Genomic DNA, 6,942 nt, shown 5'->3' with positions numbered 1-6,942 from the left:
AGGGAAGTGGTTGAGTCACCATCCCTGGAAGTATTTAAAAGACAGGTAGATGAGGCGCTTAGGGACATGGTTTAGTGGGCATGGTGGAGTTGGGTTGACGGTTGGACTCGATGATCTTGGAGGTCTCTTCCAACCTTAATGAGTCTATGATTCTATGATTCTAAGAAGCTGCTCTCTAAAAAAGCTTCAAAGCCTCAACGTGAGTTGGATGCTAAGGTACTCTGACACAGACTGAAAACCACTCTGGGCCTTGTAGGACAGCAGAGAGAAGATGAAAGATGTTTAATGTAGGATATTACCACCTCAGATGTAACAAGATAAGGTTGGAGGCAGTGCGCAATCTCTGCATTTATGTCTATTAAAAGAAACAAGTCTGATTCTAGTTTTTTCCAATTATCAGAATAATCTAATGATCAACTTCACCAAAAATCATCTGAAGCCCTCTCCAAAACAAAGCACCCTAGTACAATGGCTTATGGCAAATTGAACTCTCTCAAAGCTTCTTTCTTCTTTATTCAAATAGCAGCTTTTTATTTAACATATGATCAGAGGGGAGCTTTTAAGAATAAAACCTTGTGCTGCCCTCAGTGAGGGGGCATCTTCCACAGTAGGAGCTCAAAATAACTTTTAACCACAAATCTCCTGTTGCTTCTAAAAATCTTTCAGTCTAACTTTCTATCTTGCCTTTTACAGTCTTTGTTGCACTCAGCTGTGACGGAAAAGGAAAATTAGTGTAAACAAAAGTTACTTCAAAGTCATAAGAAAACAGGGAGAACTGCAAAAATACTGGCTTTTCCCACATACCTTTTGTTGCAGGCTGGAACAGCCTCATACTTACCCTCCATTTCACTTAACCAGGCAGGATCTACATTATGTGCTTGAGGGCTTCTCTCCAGCTGTTGGCATGGCCTCCCCCGGCCACCCCTTCATGGGCAGGGTGGCACATCTGAGCAGAGGGGTAGATTCTGAAGTTCAGCCTTTCCCTTACCTACCACCATCTTGCACTGAGAAGTGTCTACCTGAGTATTGAAACTTCGCAGCTGGTTCAGATGATGAGGAACCCACAAGGAGATAAATTACTATCGCAATACCATACTGTAACAATTTTTTTTTTGAGTCATTAATCCTACCATCGGTTCCACTTCTGTAGAGCCGGGGGAACTTCTGAATTCTGAGGTGTAGCTCACGGTTATCAGGCAGTAGCATCTCAGTAACACAGGACATGAATCTAGTAATTATGGTGTAGCTCTTTTCATAGTTACTCTTCAGTAATGCCATTAAATGAAGTATCACAGTGCAAGCTCTTTTGTTGTATTTGTTTGGTTTAAATTTTTTAAGCAGCCCCACATTATCACTTCAGGACTTCCAGGAACCTTCTGGCTGAGCTCAGCTGGTAGGAGTCCGTCCCCTTCTCCGGCATAGCTGAGGCATGGTGTTTATCACATAAAATTACTGGGAAAATTGCAGCAAAAATCCTGTATTAGTGGAAGTTGCTTGCCTGTTTTAGCACCACTGAAGTATTAACAGCAAGGATTCTTTGACAAGGGTACAAGCCAGTCTATGCTAGAGGTGGTGTGGATCAGGCTGGTTGGACAGGTGTGGCAGCATCTGAAGGGCAACAAACCCTGTTGCTAGTCCTGCTCCCTTCATTTGCTGTGGGAAGTGGCATGACATCTCAGCCATGTAGGCTGAGACCTAGAAGTCCCCTTCATGCTTGTGCTGGGGGTGGTGATGACAGGGAAGCAGTTTTTCCCTCCATCCTCACAAAAGACAGTAGGTAAAGCTTGCATCACCTATCACCTGTATATGTCAAAATGGAGAAAGGAAAACAACCCCCTGGACAAACCCTGGCTGACAGTATGTTGCTGTGTGAACTTGAACATGAGGAACACACCCCATTGTGGAGCTGGGTGATGAAGATATCCTCAGAGACCTGGCTTGGCAGTGAATACCAGTCTTGACGTCAATGTAACAGAAACTTCTTTCTGTTGGACAGGCAGAAGGGTGCTCTTGAAGGATGGGCTGCTCTGTGTGCCAGCTGCAGCAGGGCGACCCAGGCATGATCAGCACACACAACACATCGTGCCCTGCCACAAAGATGTCATTGTCCCTCCAGAATCAGGTCAGGGTGAGGCTTAGGGGATCCTTTCCAGACTTCATGCATCACTGCGAGTTAGTGTGGACAAACTTCACCTGTGTGGGTGAGACCTTCCCTCTTGGTTGCGGGTGGGAATGACAATTCTCACGAAGGAGAACCCTTTTTCCACAAGCAGAGGGAGGGAAGGGAAGCTAGACCCAACTCTGCTTAGGATCAAGGTCTGGGCTCTTCTCGCTGGCTTTTGCCTGACCCCTGAAGGAGTTGGTTTTGTTTGCTAAACAAGGGGGGAAATTTCTCACTTGAAAAAAAACCCAAAACCAAACTAACAAAGAAAGAGAATGAACAGTTTTCTGTTGTTTTGGCAAGCTAAGCCAGCCACCTGGAGAGAAAGGCAGGTGCCAGAGCCTGGGAGAATGTAGGGGACTGCTGCCTGTGGCCGCTGACGCATTGGCTCAACTGTCTCTTGAAACCTGACTGAAAAACACCTTTGGGACTATTCACACATTTAGAAGCAGGCAGAGGTCTGAACACCTCACTAGACTGAGGCCTTCCCTGATTCAGAAGGGGCTGAAGAGTCAGTGCTGCAACGTTAAATGAAAGGCAGTGGTTAGCAGTGGGCGTGTTGACCCTGTGCCTTCAGTTTGCACTAACGTTGGGAAGTCAAGGAACAGATTACACAAACTTCATGTAACCAACATTGCTTTGAGAAACCGATTACAGTTTTGTATTTTGGTTTTGTATATTTGATACTAATGATGACTGCTAGCAGGTAGAAGGAAATGACTGGCTGGGCCAGGCCTCATTTCAGCATTTCAGCTAGCAATGGTCAGAGGTATTTTGGGAGAAACTGAGCTTTGAAATAGGAAAAAGAATATTGTGCATGTGAAGTAATGAAAGAACAAGACTGCTGGCCCAAATATTCCCACCTGAGGCGTGATCCTGACTCCAAACACCGACTGGTGAGGTCAGTTGAACGTGGACAGAAAGAATGCTTTGAGGGCGAGAGAAAGAAACATATCTGTCAGATGGTCCTCTCTGAAGGGAGGGATTATGCTGTTAAGATCGGTTCCTCCCTGTCCCTCTTTGTAGGAGGAAGCAGATGGAGCCAAGACTGGTTTGCGTGAGGCCACAGAGAGCAGCCACGGGGAGCAGCTGCAGATCCTGGTAAGGGTGTCCCTGCTAGCGTCTAGGTGGTGATTCCTGGGATAGGCACTAAAGCTTCAGGGCAGTGAGAGCCCACTGGGGATGAGTGATGGACCAGTGCAAATTTAGATGCCTGCCAACCCTGGTCAACAAAATGGGAGGAAACTGCAGCAAAGCAGGAAGTGGTTAATATTAGCACACTTTCCCAAATCTCAATGGTGGAGGCAACCAAAACATCCTGGGGAGGAGGGAGCATGGGTAGCTATCAGTTGCCAGCTTTCTTAAGTGTGTCCTCACAGACACCCATGCTTTTTCCCTTCAGTAAAGAACATGTCTGTGCTGAACAACACAATCATAGAATCATAGAATAGTTTGGGTTTGAATGGACCTTTAAAGGTCGTCTAGTCCACACACCCCCTGCAATGAGAAGGGACAATACCATGAAGAGATGAATAAAGTGCCTGGGCAGGCATCAAAAACCATCTAACTTGGAGCAAGATAAATGGATCCTTTGGGGGCTGTACTGCATCTGGCACCTGAGCTATCTGGCATAGCTTTGCACTGGGTAAGGAAGATATACTGCAAGTCCTGTTAAAAAGTCTTAGGCTTGCTACAGATGGAGAAGTTTCCTTGACAAGGCCAAGAGCCATAACCAAATTTCTCATTTTCCAGCTCTAAGTTCAAATCAATGCCAGAATGCCATAACTGAATCTGTCCCTTTGTGCTACCGGTGCCACTTGGCAGGAGAGTTATACCTGGATATCTGGGCTAATCATCTACTGTTCACTATCCAGCCTGTTGCCCTATAGTATCATTTCAGTAGATTTAGCTGTGCTGCATGGTTCTTCAACATACCTGCCCCACAGTGTTATCAGGTGCCTGTCTTAGTGCGGGCTAGATTATATTTATGGAACCAAACCCATCATGTCTCAGGAATGGGATGTAAGGACATGCTTGCATTCTCTGTACAGCACAGAATTAATCAACAGTGGTTGCCAGCTTGCTGCTCCTGTGAGAAAATGATCAGTAATGTGCCTCCTGTTACTTCTTTGGTTTCTCTTTTTTTCTTTTCTTTTTTTTTTTTTTTACCACCTCTCACAGTGGAAAAATCAATTTTATCAAAGCACTAACCACCAGTAAGTGACTGCATGCATGAAGACCTAGAGATCAAATGATAACAGCAGTTGCCCACTCTTAGAAGGGAAGTGAAAGGTGAACTATCTGCTGCAATATGAATTCAGAATGCTGTGTTAGCTGTTCACAGCAGAGGATCCTGCTTCAGCAACTGCTCTCCATGTCATCTGCTTGGCACAGCACCCCAATGTGCATTTACTTTCCCTCCTAATCCATATGGAAATTCATGGGTATGCTCAAGTCTCTAAAGGGACTGAGGTACCTAGCTTCTGTTGACTGGAGTAAGAGTTAAGTGCCCATTACATTTAAAACTTACTAAAAGCAGGATGATTTAAACATGTGCTTGATTATCTTGCTGATCCACATCTGACCATAGAGAGGATCCGTAATTAGGACACAATTTCCTTCCTACACCAGCCTGCACAAGTGGCATCTCAGTGGTGACTGTTTAGGAACAGTAATTCCTGCTCTGCAGAAGACCTGGAAGGAGATCTTCCTCCTTGCAGAGCAATCTCTTGTGGGAGTTTTTCTCTGGGTTGCCTCAGAACATTGGTGTGGTTAGTGGTTACAGCCTGCACTATGGTGTAGAAGTAAAATGAGGGAGTCATTGTCTCATTGAAGTGGCCAGCCAACCCCTCCAATTTGTCTTTATGACTGGGAAAATCACAGTCCATGAGCTGAAAAGCAAATGCTGCATCTTGGTCCACACAGGAGGAAAGAAATTTTCTTTGAGCCATATCCAGCCAACGCAGGGACTGCGTATTGTGCAGACACAATTTCAAATTTCATTCTTCCATTTCAGCATTTGTGGTTTTAGGTGGGAGCCAGGATCCCAGATGCCTTAAAATTTCCATACTAAACGACCAATTGCATGATTAGGTATATATAAGCACCTTTCAAACTATCTTTTAGCTCTTTCTCAGGCCATGAAGGCCACTGCTGTGGAAAGAGAGGTGATTGGGGCATTCCATGGTGTGGGTCTCTGGTAAAAACAGTCATATAAAGAAAGTACAACTCTAAAAAGAAATCAGGTCAATGAATTCAACATACTCAGGTTGAAATGTCAGTGCTTGGGAGTATAGACTGATGACAGGCTTTGAGAAACTACTTTGGTAGTTATTTCAATGAGACACGAAACAGAGAGTGAGAGACTGAGCGAGCAAGAAAAAAAACGTTACCACAACGGGTATGGTCTGACTACAGCATCAAAAACATAGAAATTATGTCAGCAACTGCATATTTAACTCTGCTTGTCTCTTTGCCTTGTGTTTGCAGCATTTCTGATACGGAAACTCACTTGTACTCTACAGCCTAATGTAAATTAGTCATATATTGGCAGGCAATTCAGCAGAACTTTCTTGCAGGGGACTATTTACTTCAGAAGGCAGCAGTTATTTGGAAATATTTTGCAATATTTTGTCTTCTTTATAGTGATACATTTCACTAAAAAATATTACATCCACTTTAGCAAGAATCTGGTTTTAAACCTTTCAGCATAGCTGCTGTGTTAAGCTTGATGAGCATAATGCTTGATAAGCGTAATGACATATTGTGTAAGTGTTGCAGTAACATGGGCTTGGTTTCATGGATTCGTTGACCCAGATGGGATCAAAGAATGTTGTAATAGGTACTTCTGGTATGTAAATCTCCACTGGGAAGGGGAGATGCAGGAATGAAGCCACTTTCCCGCTCCATGACCTCAGAAAGGACATTTACAATGAAAGCCAAATCTCTTCCCACTGAGGAAAAGAAAACGTCTGGGTGATGCACAGCTGTATGCAAAGCGTTGCACAGGTGGTGGGGAATAAGGGACTGGGACTCATGTTATACTTTCTTCCTTGGGATTTCAGGAACAAACATATATTTTCTGGTCCATATAACAGTTTCTTGTGGGCAGAGAAGGTAGATAAATGAGATTACGAGCACCTGACATCTTCATTCAGTTGCCCCTTGGCAATACAAGGGTTGTATCATTCTGTTCATCACTGTGAAGGTTCATTACTTCTGGCATAACCTTGGGAGATGCTTTCACCAGAAATGGTTCTTAAACTTCTTTAAGATAAGGAGCTGAAGGGCAATAGTAGGAAACAGACCAAATACAACATAATTCAGGTAAAAGTTCTTAAATTAACGGAGTATAACTGACAGGAAATTGTCTGCTCAAGTTGTTTCTTAATGGAAAAAAGCATGATTTCAATAAACCAGATTTTTCCTTCAGAATGCCTTTAGCTATCCCAGAAACATTTTGATGAAAAATTGAAATGTGTTAATTGGAAAATGCTGCTCTTAATGTCTCATGGGAGTTGTTGTTCCTTATGAATTCCAATCCTTTTCCTGTCTAGGCTTCTGTGAGACCTTAGACCATGGAATGATATTACTCATCGGCTACTTTCTCTATCCAAAGCTGGGAAATGTAGTTTGACTGGTAAGCTCAGACTACCAAAGAGAATAAAAGCATAAACAACCGTATAATAACTCACCTGTGCATCTTGCGGCTTTTTCTAAACTGGCATTTTTGCTATACAAACTTCCATCAAAAATCCAACAATTTTTGGTTTAAAACTTTT

Source organism: Pygoscelis adeliae, unplaced genomic scaffold (genome assembly GCF_000699105.1).
Source record: "Pygoscelis adeliae isolate BGI_AS28 unplaced genomic scaffold, ASM69910v1 Scaffold77, whole genome shotgun sequence".
Lineage (NCBI taxonomy): Eukaryota > Metazoa > Chordata > Aves > Sphenisciformes > Spheniscidae > Pygoscelis > Pygoscelis adeliae.
Note: the sequence above shows the minus strand (reverse complement) of the source record.